Here is a 21603-nt window from a genome sequence, read left to right on the forward strand (position 1 = left end):
TATCAGTATTTATTAGGGAAAAAAATTAAAATTACAATGAGATACCACTACAAACCTATCAGAATGGCTGAAATTAAACAGATTTACATATCATGTGTTGACAAAGGTATGGATTAACTGGAAGTTCTATATTTTGGTGTTGAGACTGAAAAATGATATCACCACTTAAAAATGTCTAGTAGTTTCTAAAGAAGCCAAACATTTACTTACCGTATAATCCAGCAAGTATACAACTGAGTTTTTACACAAAACAGATTTAAAAATAAGACTTGTACATCGATGTTTATAGCTGTGTCCATTATAATAGCCAAAAATGAAAGAAAGAAAAAACAAAAGTCCATCAAGAGGTGGATGGACAAACATGATACATTCAACAAACTATGGTACATTCATATGATGGAGTGTGGCTCAGTCATATAAAGGAATGGTCTATTGACATGCACAAAAACATAGATGAATCTCAAAATAGTTGTATCAAGTAAAAACTGCTACATTTTGTAAAGAAAAAATTATATGATTCATTTAGATAAAATTCTAAATAATGCAAATTTACCTTTAGTGACAGAAAACAGTTCAGTACTTGCTTGGGAATGGAAGGTAATGACGAGGGGTAGAAGGAAGGGTTTATAAAGCGACAGAAGGAAAATTTTGGTGGGGGCTGGTGATGCATACATTCATTATCTTGATTGTGGTGTCAAAATTCATCAAAATTTTATGCTTTAAACATATAAAATTTATTAGATGTCAATTATACTTCAATAAAGCTCTTCAATTTTTATAAAATCACCATGTTGCTAATGACTTCCATATTAAGAAGAACAGCTCCAGAAGTTTGCTATTCCTTTCAAATCTTGCTCTCATCATCCTACTATAGAATTTTTTATGTCTATCTTTAATGCGAACAGAATTTTAGTGTCAACTTTGTTATTTTCTCTGCCTTGACAAATGCTTTATTATACAACCAAATTTCCTAAAATAATGCTCCTAGCTTGTTATCCCAAACAAAACATATCCTTTTCTATGTAGATTCTTTTTTATACAGCTGAAAACATTATAGCTGAGAAGAGTCTTAATAATATTGGAATATAGTGTATTCGTTTTATAGATGGGGAAATTGAGGTTTGGAAAGACTGACTTACCTATGTTATCAACAAAAATGATGCTATTGTTGGAATCCACTTCTCCATATTCTTCGTTCAAATTTTATTTTAGATTTTCTTTTTTTCACTAAACCACACAGATTCCACATGTCCTCTTCTTGAAGCCCTCCAACACCTCTTGAGGGTGGATCTTTCCTACTTACCCAACCTTATTTATCCTTGCTTTCAAATATTTAAGCCTATTATGTGTGTTATAAATATCATGTCCTCTCTAGTTCTAACATTGTTGTCCATATTTTACGTTATGGACACCCATTGCCTTCGTGTGTTGTATCTTTTCTCCATACTTTATTGTATTTTCTGCCTATCTCCTTAGTTTTGTTCATTTGCAATTGGGTCTTAGTGTAGGTCAGTGCCAAATACTGCTTTCCCAAAATAACTTGTCTCCTCTTCTTCCATAATACAAGTATTGTAGTCAAGTACTTGACTACTCAGATATACCCTATTATACACCTCTTTCTCCATTAAATGTAAATCCATTATTAAGTTCTCACTTAGTCCATTTTGGCTGCTATAACAAAATACCATAAACTGGGTAGCTTATAAACAACATGTATATATTCCTCAGTTCTGGAGGCTGGGAAGTATAACATAATGTGTTGGCAGATTCAGTGTCTGGTGAGGGTCCTGATCCTTACAGAGGGTGTCTTTTTACTGTTTCCTTACATGGTGGAAGGGCCTAGTTGGTTCTCCACAGTCTCTTTTATAAGGACACAAATCCCAGTCATTGGGGCCCTTTTTCATAATTCGGTTATTTTTGTAAAAGTCCCATCTCCTAACATTATCATTTAAAGGTTAGGATTTGAACATATGAATTTGGAAGGGAGACACACACGTTTAAACCATAGTAAGTGCTCATCCACGGAATTGGTGGAAGTGTCCCACTTCCTTGGTAAAGCCTGCCTTCAAATGATAATAGGCTTTCCCAAACTCTTTTCTTTTAAGGGGGAATATGCATATATCAGCCTATCTTTGTCCTTGACAATGGTAATACTCAAGGAAATGGGAAAGTTAAAATCTGTGAAGTATTCCTATTTCTGAAAAACCACATGAAATATAATTCACTTGCTTAAAATGCTGTGAGAATAACAAACTGCTTCTTCCCCACCCCCAATAAGGTACTGCATTATTGGTACCTCTTTACTTTATCCAATTAATACAAGGCCAGAAGTCCTTCACCTTGTGGACTCAGCTTCTTTCTCTGCAGGGACCAATCATTAATCGGCCTAATAGTACAGTAATGGCCCCATTTTCTCCAGTAACTACAACTGGAAATCAGGCTTATTGCCCTAAACTTGAGGAGGGTCCTCAGCTTAACTATGCCAATAAACTATGTGCTTACGAAGATTCCACCTTTTGGAAAGCAGTGGAGTTTAGAGATTTGCATTAGAATTTCTTAAAATCTTCCTTCTAGATGAGAGTTATTAGGTGAATTATTTAACTTCCCTATTGTATTGTCCTGTAAAACAAAAAATACTTACGTAGATAAAATGTGAGAATGTAATAGAATTTTGGAAAAAGTTAAGTTAAATTTACTTTTCCTGTTGTCTTAGAGTTTTAATTGATGTCCCTGTATTGACGATAATGGATGTTAAACAGTCACACATTCAAAAGAGTGATGCTGGTGCGTCCTGCTAAGACTCTAAAAAGTGGCCAACAATATGTTCTAGACTCTCCAATCCATCCCCTACTTCCAGCCTATGTATGGGAGAAAGCTGGAGGGCCGTGATAGGGTTTGATCAAAGTCAGGAGTTCTTTGAAAACAGATATTTGTGTAACAGAGAATACGATGGTGTTTTCTACTCCCAGCCATTGGAGAGGGGAAAAGGACGATAATTCCCACATGCCAAACCCAGGACCATGGGAGGATTGGTGCCATTATAAAATCCCAGGAGAGTGAGAGATATCTAACAGTGTTGATATGTATCCCTAAGATTTTGGAAGGTAAAAATCTGGTGTCTCACTCGTTCAAAAGAATCAAAATTTAGAAGACAACGGGAGGTCTTCTGATAGCCTAGGAGTGAGGAATCAGTGCAAGGAGAGTTAAGCCACAGTCGACTACAATAAACTCAAGCTGTGTTAGATCCATTTTGAAAAGACCTGACCAAGATGCATACCTGAAAGGTCATGTGTGTGGGCAAACTGCTTGTTTTATGAACACAGTGTGTCATTTTTTTTTTCCTTGATGGCTCTTTATAGATAAATTTTCTCCCTTTTGTACAATGAAATAAAATAGAAAGAGATCATTTACAGGTTTCTTAGTTTAGGTTAACAATCAACTTGCAAATTAAAGGTAAGGTGTTGAATCAGAGTAATACTTGATCATAAAAATAAAATAATGATACCAAATTTCTATGTCTGACATGATGCTGATTCCTAATATAAACAGGGAATTCATGTTTGACTCTCAATGACCATCACATAGTAGTGTAAATCCTTTAACAGAAACAGACTTTGTAAGTTTAACTTAATACTTATTTTATCTTTGCTTTAAAAATTAATCAGTTACTATTTTTCTACTGTTAATATTTTTGATAAATGGCAAAAATGAGTCAGTTTTTGCAAGATAAATAGTTGTTATTTCAAAAAGAAAAGGAACTTGAAGTTAGGAATAATTTTGTGATACTTTTCATATCATTCACAGTAGAATCACTGAGGATGGTTCAATAATAAAGAGCTTGTTGATTCAATGGTCTGTGGAATTGCATCAGCCTTTCATCTCATATTGATGTTAATATCGTGCCAAGATGATTCACATAAGAAGCCATGCACATGATTTTGTCTCTAATTTTGGTTCTGAGCCAAGTAATAAAACATTGTGAATCCAATCTTATCACTAGCATAATGGTAAATATTAGCTGTGAAATAAAAAAAAATTAATATCATTAATTTTAGAGATCATGATCTGCAGTATAAAAATATTGCTTTAATTAATCAAATTGTATTTCAGACAATGTGAAAATACTTTCACTTCAACGGCATGAAGATTACATAGAAGAAAAAGCCAGATGCAAGTCCTTATTTTTCCTCATTCATTGAATTTATTTTCACTAAGTTATTTTAAAAAAATGGGTATGTATTAGGCATTTATATTTATGGGGTTTATGCAATATTTTAATACAAGCATAAGTTACTATTTTTTAAGAAGTGAAAGAGGAGAAAAATTAACAGTAAAAGTGTTCCTGGTAATTTTCACAAAAACTTTATTCAAGACTCGTAATAATCTTACAAGCAAGTCTTTATTATCTCTGTTTTTATAGACAAAAAATTCTAAGTGTCATAGGTTAAACGATTTCACCAATTCAAAAAGGTAGTAAGTGATTTAGCAGGACTAAACATTTTTTCCAGATTCTAAATAGTGTGTATGATTTTCCCATAAATATTACGTATTCTTGAAGCTAAAGAGATTGTGGAGACAAAAGTGACTCCATCTTGATCTGCCATGTTGATTTCTCATTAACTCTGGTCCCATGAACGCCTCCTGAGTCTTACTTTATTTACCGTCCTTATAATTCTTACACTTTAAGGACTTTAGTGTAAGAAATGTCAGTCTTCATGCTTTTGCACAAATTATAGGCTATGATACGCGTAACATTCTTGCCAGTTCTGGAGAGTTGTCTGTAATCGTCTTGCTGAAGCACTGTACCTTTTTTCCCTATGGCATATAAGCCTATGGAATAAGCATAGGGAATATATTCCCTGTGGAATATAAGTCTGGGAAGTGGCAGTGTAGAGATCTACCTGCCTTGTGGCCTCCCAAGGCCCCACTTCTGTCTCTAAGTTCCCACATTAAAACATCTTTAACTGACAAACTGGATATGTCTGCCTCGTTCTTTGGTTTCTAGGCTCCTATGGTGTTTGGGGGCCACTTTGCACACGTGACCCTTTCACAGAACGGAGATATAAATGGGAATAAAGCTACAATCATAATTTAGGAATAATCAATATCTCTACAGGCAAAAGAAGGTAGAACTTCAGTTGTTCCTTAGAACAACATGGACTGGTGTTTTCGAAAAAGCAAAGTGGAAATGATCAGGCAGCAGGGACTCTATGCAGAAAAAAGTAAGAAGCAAAGAAGAATTTCTCAGAAAAGGAGATCTGAAGCACAATTGTCATCAGTTCATAGAATTTTGAAGGTAAATAGTTTAACGGTTATCACCTTACCCCTTCCCCAGAGTTCCAACCGCATATCACTGATATCCAGAAAAGTGATGTTAGCTTTTACTCACCAGTGTCTTAGATATTCCATACCTTACAGTCCACTAAGAGCAAGTGTATCTCATATGCTGCTTTTATTTTTAATATATGGAGATCATGATCTTACTGGTTGGCAGCACAATGCATTTTGATATGCAGCATAGGGAATAATTGTCCTTTTTGCTGTCTATTATTACCTCGTTCACAGTTTGCTATGTAACATCGCTCAATGCCTTGTATGGCACTGCAACCTTCTAAGTAACTTTTGACCTTTTAATTTGAATTTCAGATTATTATTATTTTTACTCAGATATATTATGGTTCCTAACATTTTCCTCAGTAGAATGATACTTTATCATTTTCTCTTAATTATTTCTTAGTTCTCTATCTTGTTGAAACCAAGTATTTGAAATGCAGGTAAGTCCATAATTAAACTCTGTGTGCCTGAAAGTGAAGAATCAGGGCAATTGCCTTAATACATTCAACTCTAATGTAAATTTCAGTAATTAGTCATGTGTATTTGTTTAAGCATACATAAACATAGAAAAGGTACAATAAAATATATTATTTTAATCTTATGGTACCACCATCGAATATGTGGTCTGTCATTTATCAAAAGTCCTTATGTGGCACATAACTGGCAGGAAAAGAGACGAAGAGTTGTAAAGGTGTCTTAGTCAGCTACACCTGCTATAAATAAATAAAAAAAAAAAATCCATGCACTGCTTATAAGCAACAGAAAACTATCTCTCACAGTTCTAAAGGTTAGGAAGTCTGAGATCAGGATGCTAGTATTGCCGGATTCTGGTGAGGGTCCTCTTCCAGGTTGCAAATTGTCAACTTCTCACGGTGTCCTCATGGGGCAAAAGGGGCAAGAGAGCTCTCTGACTTCTCTTTATAAGGATACTAATCCTGTCTGTGAAGGTTCTGGTCTTTTAATGTAATCACCTACTGTAGGTGCCATTTCCCAATACCATCACAGTGGGGGTTAACATTTCAACATGTAAATTTTAGAGGGGTCACAAATATTTAGTACATAGCAAGGGGTGTATATTTTTGGCAAGGGTTACTTTTATTGCTATCGCAGGGATTAGTAAAAGCTATAATGTTATTGCTTTAATGCTGTAGTGTTTGTTGGTATTGGCTATGAATTATAGCATTTTGATTGTAGCACGTGTGAGCATTTTTATTGTAATATTGGGTGAACACAATTTCTGGACATTCCATAAATAAGACTTGATAGACAGTGATTCACTGTTCTGTTTGTTTGATAGCACTAGTTAATAAAGTGTGTTTTATTTTGTTGATTTGAAGTAGAAGTTGGCTGATAGGACTTAGAAGGTGTCATTGAGTCACAAGTGATATCCAAGACTCTGGTTTAGCTGGAATGAGTGTTGCTACTGGAGGTAGAATAGGAGGAGGAGTGCTAGCCTAAATGTTAATGTTCATGGTGATGTTACTAGGACTGACCTACCCAAATAGTCAACAGTGTGGTTCCATTATCCCCATACTGACTCGTGTTATTTTCCTGGTGTACAGATTGCATGCTGTTTTCAGTCATATCTTGTCAGTGATAGGGTATAAATTACCAAGACTAACATGATTCTGCAGTGGATGTGTAGTTACCACTAGCAAAGGTAAGAACTTTTCACATAAGAAGGAAGAACAACATAGTAGAGGTTAAAGTTGGAGGTCATCTTCAGCAAGAAGCAGGAGATCAGATTTTACCCTTAGTATCGACCAAATGATATTATCTGGTCTGGGGTGGGGGGCAATTATTTCTACATCATGTTGAATTTCTACATGTTGAATTTTCTACAAGAGACAAGAAAAAGATGAAATTATCCGGTGATATTCCTTTGGTGTCGGCAGTACTGCCAGGGCTCCCATGCAAATTGGTTTGCATTTTTCTGTGCAAACTAGCAATTGTGGTTGTGTCTATTGTGGGTGTATATACCAGCAGAGATATCAGTGTCTCTCCAGGTGGTCTCCTTATTGGCTGTGAATTTAAATATGATGTACTTATGCCATAAAACTGTGAACTTAATATTACTAAGTCTGTGGCGAGTATTTTTAACCACTTGGAAGGCCATTGTCATCCAAGTTCTCTCAATAGGCCCTGTTTTAAGGCCCATATTTCTTTTATGATACATGTTCCTGTAAAATAGTAGAGTAAGTGAAAATACCAAGAAATATTAACGTGTAATGTTGATTGTTCAAATAACCAAGAGCACCTGCAAGGCTTCTCCCATGCTTATAGCTTATGACATTTACTAATGGCAGTTGGCAGGCAATTCAAGCGCCAGTATATACCAATCTGAACAAAGAGGGACATGCAATTGTCCACCAAACCAAACGTGCACATAGTCATTGACTCAGAAACATGTACTATGGCATATTTAACCACATGCTGGGGTTGCTTCTGCCAACCTGATTTTAAGTAACATAGAATAATACTCTCCCCTGTCCAGGTTCCCCTGCAAACTTCATTGATCATAATGAGCCTATTCCAATAACTCTCCGCATCCAACAATAATGTACAGAGACTGGTATCATGCAAATATCTGGACAATGATAAATTGAGCCCATAACCGATTTAGTAGACCCAAGTGCTCATATCATACATGCTTATTTTACCCTAACCTTTACCAACACTGTCTGCAATTGCACCAAACTATAAAAACTTCCCTTCATAGAGACACAGAATAGAGGAAGTCTTATGGGCCTGTAAGGGAATCAAATGGCTTTCCCTCATCAGACCCTGGACGTTATTTCCTGCACTTGGATTTGGATCAAAATTCCAGTACCTTTTTACTCGGCAGTGGAAGCCCACCATGCCTCCTCCTTCCAAAGTTCTTGCCTCTATAAACCACACTAGCCACAACTCTCCAATGCTGCAAACGAGTTTTCCTAATAGTCTTCAAAGTGCTAACCACTTTAGGATCACACATTTCTAGGACAATAAGAATAGCATATGTACAATGTACCAAACACAATTAAAGAAACATGGTTATCCATGTGTAAGGTGTTAGCCACACAAATTAAATGACCCAAGGACTAGAACCCTTGACTGAATCTTACCATACATTAGCGGTCATTATGTTAGATAATTCCATAGTCCTAGATTTTTTACTGGCTACCAAATGAGGGGTCTGTACTCCAGTTAAACATCTTGCAGTATGTGGATAGACAGGAACATGCAGCAAAGGGGCCATAATAGCACTGTACTGCCCAAAGAGATTGAGCAAATTAAAGTCTTTTCTGAGCTGTTTGCTTTGCTTTTCCTTAGTACATGGTCAGACAAGCTGCAAATTCCCTCTGAAATACTAGTTCACATCCTTTTAAGAGTCTGAATCTTAAAGGTATTTCATCACTGGCTCTAAATGCAAGAATTAGATTGTAAAACAATACGAGACCAAGGAATGCGTTGTGATATACATAAGATAAGGATACCCTCTGTGTTATTGACCCTCTGCTGTTTATTTCTTCATAGTAAGCTGGGGCCAATTAGCTCAGAAGGCCTCCAGCATCAAACCCAAAGCTGTTTGTGGTTTTACACATAGCTCCAAAAAGCAGATTATAAACAGCAACTTAGGCTATCTTCTATGTATATCATGCAAAATTGCATTTAACATCCATAAGCCATTGATAAAATAAACACTGTAGCTAAGAAGGAGCCTCAGCTGCTGCTGCCCTTTGGTGCTCTCCGACCCAGAGACCACCTGCTGTGTTGCTGACTGATGTCCCCCAGACACATAATCCCCCTAACTGGTACCATATCCCGTGGGAGTTCCTTTGCCTTCTTCTCCTTCTGTGTCATAGCCTCTGGATGGTCGTAGGCTATAATGGTCTTCCCAAGCATGCAAACTTGTTAAACTGTTACCCAAATAAAGCTCATTGTGTGTTTCTGCCACTTGGCGATTATATCTTTTTCTCTGATCAGGCTCCAAGTCCCTTAAACTTACTATACTGGAGCCATAGGGAAATAGAAAAAAGAGACCTGCAAATAATTAGTTGTATTTATTTTTTATTACAAAGTGGTCAGTTAAAATGCAAAGTGTTTTGACCCAAAAATCTGGAAGGGAGAACTTAGTCTGTAAGATCTAGGCAACTCAAAGCCAGATTATTTATTTGAATTCCTTCCAAAGGCTCAAGACTACTAGGAAATGGTCTTGAGCCTTTGGAAGGAATTCAAATAAATAATTAGGCTAATTGAAACTTATCATGTACAACATGATTACCCTACTTAAAGCAAATTACAATTAGAACACTTTAACTTGAGAAATAAAGTCCAAATTGGTGTAAATCTATAGCTAAAATAGATATCAAGAAAAAATTAAAATGTTACTTGTCTATTTACTTTAATTCCAGGTCCCTATAGTCATATTTAATTCAGTTCTGACCATATTGTAGAATAGATTAAAAACAGCTGAAGGCCACTTATGCTTTTGACCAGATGGATTAACAAGGATCAGGTTTACCCTCCTATAGGAATAAATAAAAACTAACCAAATATATAAAATGGTGACCTTAGAGAGTTATTATCAGGCAATAGATAACAGTGATTCTGAAAGATGAGAAATAATGAGGCAAGTCCTAGAATTACTCCAGTGTATTGCCTTGAGAGAATTTCCAGATCTTGATATAGATAGAGAGAACCAGATGGAGACTATGGAATCCTTGAGTTAAAGAGATGAAGCTAAGGGTTGAGGAATGACAAAGAAACTAGAATTTTTAGGACAGCATACCATAGACTAAAGAGATACTCAGAAATAGAATTCTGGGGATCTATAGAGGATCACCCTTAAATATTCCATGAGTCTTGACTAGCAATATGTAGGAGGAAACTACCCAAGGCCAGGAGAAGAGCATGAAAGATTAGAAGAAGAATATCTAGCACTCATAGAGTTTGTGGAGTAGTGTCTGTTCCCACTAAACAGGATGGAAAATAACATAATTGACAAGGCATTGGGTAAAGTATACAGAAAAGTAACGCTTTAGCAGTGGAGAACAATTAGCCGTAGAATGAGGACTGCTCCAGAACCACCTAGCAAACTTCAAAAGCAAGACAAAAAAGGGTAAAACTCTTTCCAAGTAGTTAACTTCATCACAAAACAAAGCTTAAGAATATTTATAGGCCCAGCGCGTTGGCTCACGCCTGTAATCCCAGCACTTCGGGAGGCTGAGGCGGGCGGATCACGAGGTCAGGAGATCGAGACCATCCTGGCTAACACGGTGAAACCCCGTCTCTACTAAAAATACAAAAAACTAGCCGGGCGAGGTAGCGGGCGCCTGTAGTCCCAGCTACTGGGGAGGCTGAGGCCGGAGAATGGCGTGAACCCGGGAGGCGGAGCTTGCAGTGAGCCAAGATCTCGCCACTGCACTCCAGCCTGCACAACAGAGCGAGACACCATCTCAAAAATTAATAAATAAATAATATTTATAGAAACATAAAAATTTCCATCCTCCATAAAAGTAAAATTCAAATGTTTGAATCCAATGAAAAAATTAGCAGGCATGCAAAGAAACAGAAAAATGTGACCTATAATGAGGAGAGGAGAAAAACTAACAAAACTGTTTTCCATGCATTTAAAAAGAGAGAGAAGACGTTTAAAAAGACTCAAATGGAACTATTAAAGAAAAAACTACAATGTCAAATTTGAAAAATAACTTGATAGGTTAATGACTATGTAGAAATTGAAAAAATAATAAACTTGAAGGCATAGCAATACAAATCATCTATAATTTTACATAGACATTAACGAGGAGAAGAAAATGAACAGCATCTGTGAGCTGTGGTACAACTTCAAGTTACCTAATAAACCTATAATTGGAGTCTCTAAAAAAGAGGAGTCCGGGAGGCGGAGCTTGCAGTGAGCTGAGACCCGGCCACAGCACTCCAGCCTGGGTGACAGAGCAAGACTCCGTCTCAAAAAAAAAATAAAAAAATAAAAAAAAAATAAAATAAAAAAAAAAATAAAAAAGAGGAGTCCAAAAGAAAACTAACATAGTAATGGCTAAAGCTTTCAAATTTGGTGAAAACTACATACCTGATGATCTGAGAAGCTCAGTAAATCCCAATGAAAGACTACTATACCAAAACACATAATAATCAAATATTTCAAAACTAGTGATGAGAGAAAATCTTTTAAAAAATCCAAAGGAAAGAAACATGTTATGTACAGAGGAAACAAATTAAGATTACATCAGCTGTCTCATTTGAAACAATGCAAACAAGAAGAGAGTAGATACAAATATTTAAAGATCTAGAGTGCTGCAGAAAAAGAAACTGTCAACTCAGAATTGTATAGCCCGTGAAAATATCCTTCAAAAATTAAAAAAAAGAAAAGTGAGTTTAAAAAGGGAATAATAAATACAGTTTAAGGCAATGAAAAATTGAAATAATCACTGGCATTCTCTCACCATCTAAATGTTAAGCTATATTTTTCAGGCAGAAGAAAAAGTGATACTTGATATAAACACAGATCTATGCCAGGGATTGGCAAACCATGTATCACAATCTGCCTAGCACCCTCTTTTTGTATAGCCATGAGATAGCCTGCTTTTTATACTTTTAAAGGATGATAAAGAAAAAAAAGAGAGAGAATCTAAAACAGAGACTGTATGTGACCTGTAACTCTTAATATGCTTACAGAAAACTTCAAATGCATCAGCCGTACAAATAAAAGAACGTACTGGAAATGTAAATGTGAATATGTGGAGAAAAAAATATACATCTATTTTTATTTAAATTCATTTAAAATATAGTTGACTACTTAAATATAGATAATAGCAACAAAATTGAAAGTGAAGTGTATCAAGTAGATGTAACAATAACAAACAAGTCCCAGCTGGGGATAAAAGGGAAGTCCATTATTTACCGTTCTTATAGTATAAGTGAGGTAATATAACATCATTTGAAGATAAAGAGTAATAAGTTAAAAATGTATTCTATCAAAATAAAGAGTTGTAGCTAATATGTTGACAAAGAAGGTAAAATGGAATCACAAAATTAAATAAATCCAAAAGGCAAAGAAATAGAAAATAATCAAAAGAAATAGAATAAATAATAAGTGACTGATAGTTTTAAACCTAAAATTTCCATAGTCACATTTTATGTAAATGATCTAAAAAGTCAAAATGTACAAATAGAAAAATTAAAGAGAAGAGTAGCATAAAAAAAAATAAATACCACCTTTAAGAAAAATACTTTAAATGTAAAGATATAAATATTTTAAAAATGTATACCATGCTAAGACTGTCATACTATCAAAAGAAAGCTAAAGATTCTTTTTAAATATTAGAGTTCAGAGCAAAGAATATGGCTAGGGGTAAAGTGGTCCATCTCATAATAATAAAAGCATAAAGCATTAAAAGTTTAGATGTTTATGTATTTAAAAATGGTTTCAAAATAACAGAACTTAAGAATACATAAAGTCTAATAGGATTTTAAGACAAGATAGATAAATTAATAATGATAGCTGGAGACTTTAATACCACTTTCTATATAAGAGTTGATTGAATAGTCAGAAAATCATCCCAGGTATACAGTAGTTGACTTGAACAATATATATTAATTGAAATTAGGTCAACTTACTTGATTGAATTTAATGTATAGAGTAATCTACCCAATAAAATCAGAATACACATTCTTCTGATGTTGAACACATGGAATTATTTGGGAAGTATTCATACTTTGTCATTTTTTGGGAAGAGTTTCTGCATGTAATAGTTTTACAAAGATTGATCATATGCTAGCAACTTTTAACAAATCAGCTATAATAACTAACAACTTTTAATAAATCCAAAATGATTCAAATCTACTAAGTACATTTTCTGGCCACAATGGAATAAAATTTGATATTAAAGACAGAAAGATTTCTGAGAAACCCCTAAGTAGTTTCAAAATAAGCAGTCACTTCTAAATAACTGATGAGCCAGTGAGAAATCTGAAAGAAAATTACAAGTATTTTGACCTAAATTAAAAGGAAAAGATGACATTTGAAAAGATACATTATATATTGCAAAAGCAGTATATAGGAAAAATTTATACCACAGTGGTAAAAATTTTATAGCATGAATTCCTATAATAAAAAAGAAGAAAGGTCAAAATCAAAATCAATAGTTTTTTTTTAGCATAATTAATGAAGTTGATTTTAACCTTTAACCAGATTAAAGGTTTAAACCTTTAACCTAATTAAAGATTTATTAGGAAAAGTGATATTAGTACAGTTTCTTTAGATACTAAAAGAATATTAGGAGAATGTTATGAACACCTTTATACAGATATATTTAACAATTTATATGAAATGTACCAGTTTTTTGAAAGACATCAACTACCAAAGCTTACCCAAGAAGAAATAAATTGTAGAGTCCTATATATAAAGGAATTACATTTGTAGGAACAAACCTTCCAACAAATAAAATTCTATGTCCAAATTACATCACCAGTGATTTCTACAATATATTCGAGAGAAAAATAATACAAATTCTAAACAAACTGTTCCAGAAAAGTGGAAAGGAATACTTTCCAAGTGAATCATGTGTGAGGAATTAACCTGACACAAAAACTTAGACAGAAACACTTCAAGAAAATTACATACCAAAATACTGCCTGATGAAAGTTGCAAAAAGCTAAAACAAAAACAATCAGAATACAACAATATGCAAAATGAATAATACATGGTGACAAAGTGGGTTTTAATTAGGAATGCAAAAAATGCATTGTAGTTCACCATATTAAATTATTTAGAAAAACGTCATCTCAATAGCTATGGAAAAAGTCATTTGACAAAATCTAGAATTCCTAATAAAAGTTTTCAGACAACTAGGCATAGGAAGGAGCTTCCTCAACCTGATAAGTACCATCTATGAAAATCTATATATCTCATCATATTTAATGATAGAAGACTGGATGCTTTCTGCCTAAATCAGGAACAAAACAAGGAGGTCTACTCTAATCATTTCTGTTAAACATTTTACTGGAGGTTCAAACAGTGCAATAAAAAAGAAAAATGAAACAAAAAGTGTCCAAATTGGAAAGGAAGAATTAAACTATTTTTATCCACACAAGGCATAATTGTCTTTTTAAAATGTTTGCTGGAATCTACTTAAAATCTAATAGAACAGTAGTAATGCATATATGAAAGGATATACATAAATATAAATAATCTATTACATTTCTATATATTAGCAATGAAAATAAGAAACTAAAATTTAAAAATACCATTTACAATAGCATCAACAAGTGGTAAACACATAGAGATAAATCTGAAAAAAAATGTGAAATATACGCATGCTGGAAACTACAAAAAAATTGCTGAAATAATTAAGGAAACATAGACAGAGAGAGATTACCACATTCATGAGTCAGAAGACATATTAATCATTGAAATGTCAATTCTCCCTAAATTAGTATATAGGTTCAATACGATTCCAATGGAAATTTCCACAAAAGTTTTAGTAGGGATTAACTAACTGATTTTTAACATTCATGTGAAAATACAAAGGGCCTGGAATAATCAAAGCAATTTTGTTTAAAAAGAAATCCCACAAAACTCTCAGAAGAGACAAAGAGTATTAATACTATCTTTCAAACACAATGTAAAGCTACATCAATCCAGAGTATGATGGATTGATGTCAAGAAAGACAAATTCTTCAATTTACTTTATGTCAAAGGTATTTAAAAAACAACAGAGGCCATGTTTGGGTCATATTAGGAAGACATACTTGAAAATATCCAGAGTCTGGTGATACTCAATTGAAACTAAAGCTAAAATTTACATTAAACAAATTTATAAGATTGAACATGTATTGATACTAAAAAATAATAATTTTTGAAGCACCATGTTGTAGTAGACATAGTGTGCATACTATTACATCGTGGTACATTTAAATCTTGGCCCAACTGTTTAAGACTCACATCTAATGTTTAGAGCTCTTCCTATTCATAAATAATAGGTGATAACACCTCTTAAGGGTAGTCATTTCAACATGAGAGGTTATGTCTGTCATAAATATCAGAGGCGTATTATCTAATAGTAGGAGCTCAATAAATGCTGACTTTCTCAATTTTTTGTGTGTGAATAGTGAAGTCTAGAGTCTGTGCTTATTTCATGTGCTTACCCTTTATGACTAACATGTTACTTGGCAGAATTTCAACAAATGCCAGCTAAGTTAAATCTTGAATCAAAATAATCCAGAGTTGCAAATAATTGCCAGAAAAAATATGCAAAAAAGTGCAGGAAGAACAACAGAAAAAATAGAGAAGAATAGGAATAGAAAATGTCAAGTATTTTAGAGCAAAGAACATTTGCAAAAGTTGCTTTTATTTTTTTCTGGTTGACTAACCAGGAGACTAGAAACTAGAGTTTCATTGAAGACAGGTTTTTCATTAAAGTGTGGTATTTATTTATCATTTTTAGAAGTATGAAGTTTAATATCAAAATTGCAAGCCAGAAATAAAAACTGTGCTGCTACCGTCTGAAAAGTGAACCCTTGTGCCCTAAATTCAAGGAATAAATTATATATAGCTAATCTTAAAACAACCAGGTTAGAAAAATAAAACTTACAGCGTTTAAAAATCTTGATATCCTTAAATGAATTACTCAACAACATTGCTATTTGGGGGAAAAAGGAATAGAAAACATCATAGCAAAAATGAATATGATTGTTAATTTCTTTATCTCCATGTACTTCTAATAATGATGGTAAATCAATTTAACTTCAGGTTAAAAACTGACTTTTAACTTTCCATCTGCAGGACACTGGCTATTTTTTATGTACATAGAAAATATAGTTAAAAACCATGTATCCAGAGAAGGAATTCTTTTTTTTTTTTTTTTTTTTTTTTTTGAGACGGAGTCTCGCTCTGTCACCCAGGCTGGAGTGCAGTGGCCGGATCTCAGCTCACTGCAAGCTCCGCCTCCCGGGTTCACGCCATTCTCCTGCCTCAGCCTCCCGAGTAGCTGGGACTACAGGCGCCCGCCACCACGCCCGGCTAATTTTTTTGTATTTTTAGTAGAGACGGGGTTTCACCGTGTTAGCCAGGATGGTCTCGATCTCCTGACCTCGTGATCCGCCCGTCTCGGCCTCCCAAAGTGCTGGGATTACAGGCTTGAGCCACCGCGCCCGGCCTGGAGAAGGAATTCTAACAGAATAATCAGAACAGAGACTGTGGTCCAAATGATATTCACAATATTTCTGAAATTGAAGAGTTCATTTGCAATTTTAGATGTGCTGTTTTTGACTAACAGAATAGAAAAATGAGGAAATTCACGGTTACATAAAATTTCTGAGTTGAATAAATATATCAATTGAGAGAAAAAGAAATAACCCATATTTTTCATTGCTATGATAGCATTCAACTGCACACATGCATAAAAAAACTGTTCTATTTGGTTAACATAGTTTTTATATTATTTATTGCACTATGAATAAAGTGGAAAACTTGTATATCTTATGAAGCATGTTTTGTACATAACATGTAGAGTAGTTTGGATTTTTGTTTTGAAAATAAGGAGAACACAAAGGATTTTAAATAAGAGTATTGCAGAATCAGGACTGTACTTTTGAAAATTCATACATAATGCATTGAGAAAAATAGAGAATATTAGTTAAAATTATTAATACATGAAAGAAAAGATAAAATACTAAGTTAATGCAGTGGTAGCAGTGATGGCAAGCAAGGGGAAGTCTGTTATATTTTGGTGTAGAGAAGTTATATGTGAACAAGAAGGTACATCTATTTTATATAACTCACAGGCTTCTAGCTTAAGAAAGTAGGTAATCACTGGTGTCTTTCACCAGCAGTGAATATAGGACAAGTATGTTATGGGGGAAGAGAAGCTTAATTTTATACCTGATGCATATGGGACACTCACGTATAAATGGAAGTTGAATATATAAGACAAATGCAGAAAATAGAGGCCTGAGCAGAAGAGAGATTCATCAGAAATAACTAGCATATTACAAGTAGAAATTCAGTGTTGAATATGGAACAAATTTTCCAAAGGAAGGTGATAGAGTGAAGATAGATGACTAAGGAAAAAACTCTGGGTGTCACTAGCCTTTACCAGTTGAATGAAGAAACAAAAGAGTTACCATGTAGTTTCCAAAAAACCTGAAGAAGACAATTCTTATTGATTATGACAGAGACACTGAGATGTATTCATTAAACACCTATTTATTGAGTATCAACTATGATACAATTGATCAACTATATCAATTGTAGCAGATACTCAAGACACAGGAGATAAAATTAAAAAAGAAATGGTAAGAGTCTGCCCACAAAAAAGATTTAAGTCTAGAGGGAAATAAAGTTAACTATATAAGTATGTAACTTGGAGGTAAAGGGTGTGCATGAAATAGTGGAAGACAAAAACAGCCTAAATATAACTAAAAAATAAAGTGTAATAGAGCAAGGGCCATTAGTAGAGGTAATGAAAGAAGCTGAGAAATTAAGAAATAAAACAACTGACCACGTTCTCTTCTCTCTTCTATTTATTTCTCCAATGGATAATGATGGAGGAAGTGTCTATAGCACAGGCTGAGGATTAAATCTGATGGAAAGAAATAATATTTATTCCCTTTCAATTTAGGTAACAGAGAGATCTCCAATGACGGTGGTGAAAATTCTTGTTCGCTACGTATTAACTACGTGGATATTAATTAACCTCTACAATATTACCTAACCATTTGAAACCTCAGTTTCATTATTTTTTTAAAAAAGATGCCAATGTGAGTATCTATCTGATATTAAATAACATAATTATTGATAATGACTCTTTTTAGCACAATTCTTTGAATATATTAACAGATCAGTAAAGAGTATTATTATGCTTTTTATTGTTTCTGAGAGTGTAGTTGAAAAGGAGAACACATATTTCTCTATGAGAATAAAAATTTGAGAAAATTCATGAATCGTAAATTATCATTCAATAATTAGCAGAATGTTCACCAGAGATGGGGAATTGAAGAGGGTAATGAAGTATAAAAGAAAAATTGAGAAAAGAGACTAATAGGCAGGGTCAAATGTCCTGATGAGAAATTAAAACATTAAGTTCTTAAAATACATAAAAATACAGAGTTTATTTTTCCTTGGGTTTGCTGGACATCTTAAGTGTAGGAAAAGAGCCCCCCCTTTTTTTTTTATGGTTTGCTTGTTTTGTGGTTATAAAGAAATATCTTGTGAAATGACCATTCTTAATTATCAAATAGAAGGTTATCTATGTTCTCATTAGGTAATTACCAATACAGCATACAGTTGAGGGTGGTATTGCAGAATAATATGTAACTAGAACATTTTGTAAGCAGTATGAGTATTTTCAGTATGGCATTGATGATTTCCAGCATAAGCCAGTGCAGGTTCAAATGTATCCCAGAAACTCTGTAGTAGCTCTGATGCCCTTAGTAGTAATTGGAGAAAGATGCATGAACCAGGAGATGAAGGGTACTGAGAGGAAGGGCGAAGGCACTATAGGTAAATGTAGATAGTAAATGTTCTAACTTCTCTCTCCCTCTAAATTAACTTGACAAAGATTTATTAAGTACCTTTATTAAGTGATTGGGACTATTTTAGGCACTGTTTATATACAAATATACCAAAAGAAGCTTGTATTCCAATATTTAGCAAACTGGCTATCTTTCACTGTTGTGTTTGTGATGTATTTTAGTCATAACATTAACAGAAAATACTAATTTTAAAAATATAATTTATAGTGTGATGCAATCTGTTGTGCACTTTGATAACATCTTAGCATTACAATTATTTTCTAGAAGAATCCAGTTTCAATTTTATATGGAGTTAAATAGAAAACTAAGCATAATGCAAAATAATTTACCTTAGCAGGAACTCAAAGATTTTATCCACTGCTGACATTTTATATGAAACTATGAAATGACTTAGAAAACATTTCAATGAGCTATCATTCCTTTTCAAAGAAACATAATACTCAAATATAACACTTCATAATTTTTTTCATTCAGAGATTAAGAAAAATAGAAAACATGTAGACACATAATTCTTCAAAGTATGTGTTACAAATCCTTTCTAAATGAAGTACATTTATAGTTTTTAAAATGCAATTTCCTTGAAAACATTTCGATGCAGTATTTCTTCTCTTTCCTTTTAAATTGCCATCTTATGAATAAATTTATCTTCAGTACTGAAAGCTAGATCAAAACATTTAGCACCATAAGATCAGACTAGACTATGTATGAAAGTATCTGTAATAATCCATTGTAGAGTACTAAAGAAGTACTATTCATACTTGCTACTGTATTGCGAATTATGTGCAAGCACAGTTCACTGAGCAAAGTCAATGTTCAGTCATTATTAGTAGAGTGATTGAGCAGATATCAGTTCCATTTTGTGGTTTGTTACTAAGTGTTTTAAAAATATCAATAATAAAATCATACAGTCTAAATTTTGATGAGCTAATTTACATGTTTATTTTCACAGAAATTTATAAACATTTAATGATATATAAAACTAAAATAGTAAAATACATTGACTAGTCCAAATGTAGAGTTTGCATTATGAAATCAGTTTTCTAAAAAATTTTTCTTCATAACCATTCTGATATCCCTAATCTTTCTTCCATGCAGTTCTGTTTCCAGAGGCCTATATCCTTTCTTTCTAGTTCTCTGCCTGCCCAGAGATTGCACATCTTTAGAGAGGAGCAAAACTCTGCACTCTGCAATATCAGCACCCTCTGACTAATCAAAAGTTAACTTGGCCCAGGTTTTAGTTTCTCTGTTAAGTCTTGTTGGAAAGTAATATAATAAATCTTATTACAAGATACAGCTGGTTATGTATACATTATGTCTCTGGAGAAATTTTCATTTTAAGAGAAAGGTCAAGGATGCCTTAATTACAAATATTGCATTTTTGGTTATTTAAATAGTATCTGAGGAAATGGTGAAGATATACAGGAAGTGAAGAAAGATACTTGTAGCTACCACGTGTGAAAGATTATCTCAGTAAATAGAATTGGTTGCATATTCATCTATTATAATAATACCAAAAAAGAAGATATATATCTTCAAAGTTTAAAAAAATTCAGAATTTTTATAGTCAGCAAAATGACTGGCAAAGATAATGACACAATAAAGATACAAAAATGAGTATTTTAAAATAGAATTCTGACAGGAAAACTGCTAATTTTAAAAATTATGTATGTAAAGGTGAGGTTGCTGTTAAACATTTTACACCAATAGAGAGATCAATTGGAATATTTTATATGAAGAAAAGAAATAATGGCTTAACTTTGTCAATAAAGCAAGCATCTAGTTGTGTTCTCTTGTCTTACTCTCTTTACTTCTATTGCACTCGAAATGATGGCAGAACTTTTGATTTATCACACTTTTAATTGGTCTCCTTGGTGACATGTTCCATATGCTTATTATTCATTTAGTCAAACTTCTCTCTGAGTTTACTATGATACCTGAATACTAATGTTTCTATTTCCCAATCCTTAATATATCATTTATTCAAAGACAGATCCACTATAAAGTATCTCCTTTTTATTATTTTCAGAAACCCCTATCCCTATTTTTCACATTTCTTGCAGAATCACTGGAAATATTTTTTAAATAACAAATAGTATAAGAATGACACTCAAAACCTGGGAAAAAGAAGTAAATTATTTGGTTGCTCTGATGCATTTGAAACCATTATAAGAATGTGTTTTCGGGCCGGGCGCGGTGGCTCAAGCCTGTAATCCCAGCACTTTGGGAGGCCGAGGCGGGTGGATCACGAGGTCAGGAGATCGAGACCATCCTGGCTAACATGGTGAAACCTCGTCTCTACTAAAAATACAAAAAACTAGCCGGGCGTGGTGGCGGGCGCCTGTAGTCCCAGCTACTCGGAGGCTGAGGCAGGAGAATGGCGTGAACCTGGGAGGCGGAGCTTGCAGTGAGCCAAGATCGCGCCACTGCACTCCAGCCTGGGTGACACAGCGCGAGACTCCGTCTCAAAAAAAAAAAAAAAAAAAAAAAAAATTAAAAAAAAAAAAATTAAAAAGAATGTGTTTTCTGGCTGGGCACGGTGCCTCATGCCTGTAATTCCAGCACTTTGAGAGGCCAAGGAGGGCGGATCACTTGAGGTCAGGAGTTCAAGATCAGCCTGGCCAACATGGTGAAACCCCGTCTTTACTAAAAATATAAGAATTAGCCGGGCGTGGTGGCACATGCCTGTAATCTCAGCTACTCGGAAGGCTGAGACAGGAGAATCGCTTGAACCCA

General features: G+C 34.0%; 1 long non-coding RNA gene across 1 annotated transcript in view; it reads left to right on the top strand.

Moving 5' to 3' along the window:
- The window catches only part of LOC112619481, a 41621-nt gene extending 20967 nt beyond the window's left edge, over positions 1-20654 (top strand). Inside the window, exons 2-4 of the long non-coding RNA XR_003118230.1 lie at positions 4111-4232; positions 5117-5296; positions 19966-20654. This is a non-coding gene — a long non-coding RNA (uncharacterized LOC112619481). The remainder of the gene's footprint in view (positions 1-4110; positions 4233-5116; positions 5297-19965) is intronic.
- The last annotated feature ends 949 nt before the right edge of the window (positions 20655-21603 follow it).

The sequence above is a fragment of the Theropithecus gelada genome, chromosome 1, assembly GCF_003255815.1.
Source record: "Theropithecus gelada isolate Dixy chromosome 1, Tgel_1.0, whole genome shotgun sequence".
Lineage (NCBI taxonomy): Eukaryota > Metazoa > Chordata > Mammalia > Primates > Cercopithecidae > Theropithecus > Theropithecus gelada.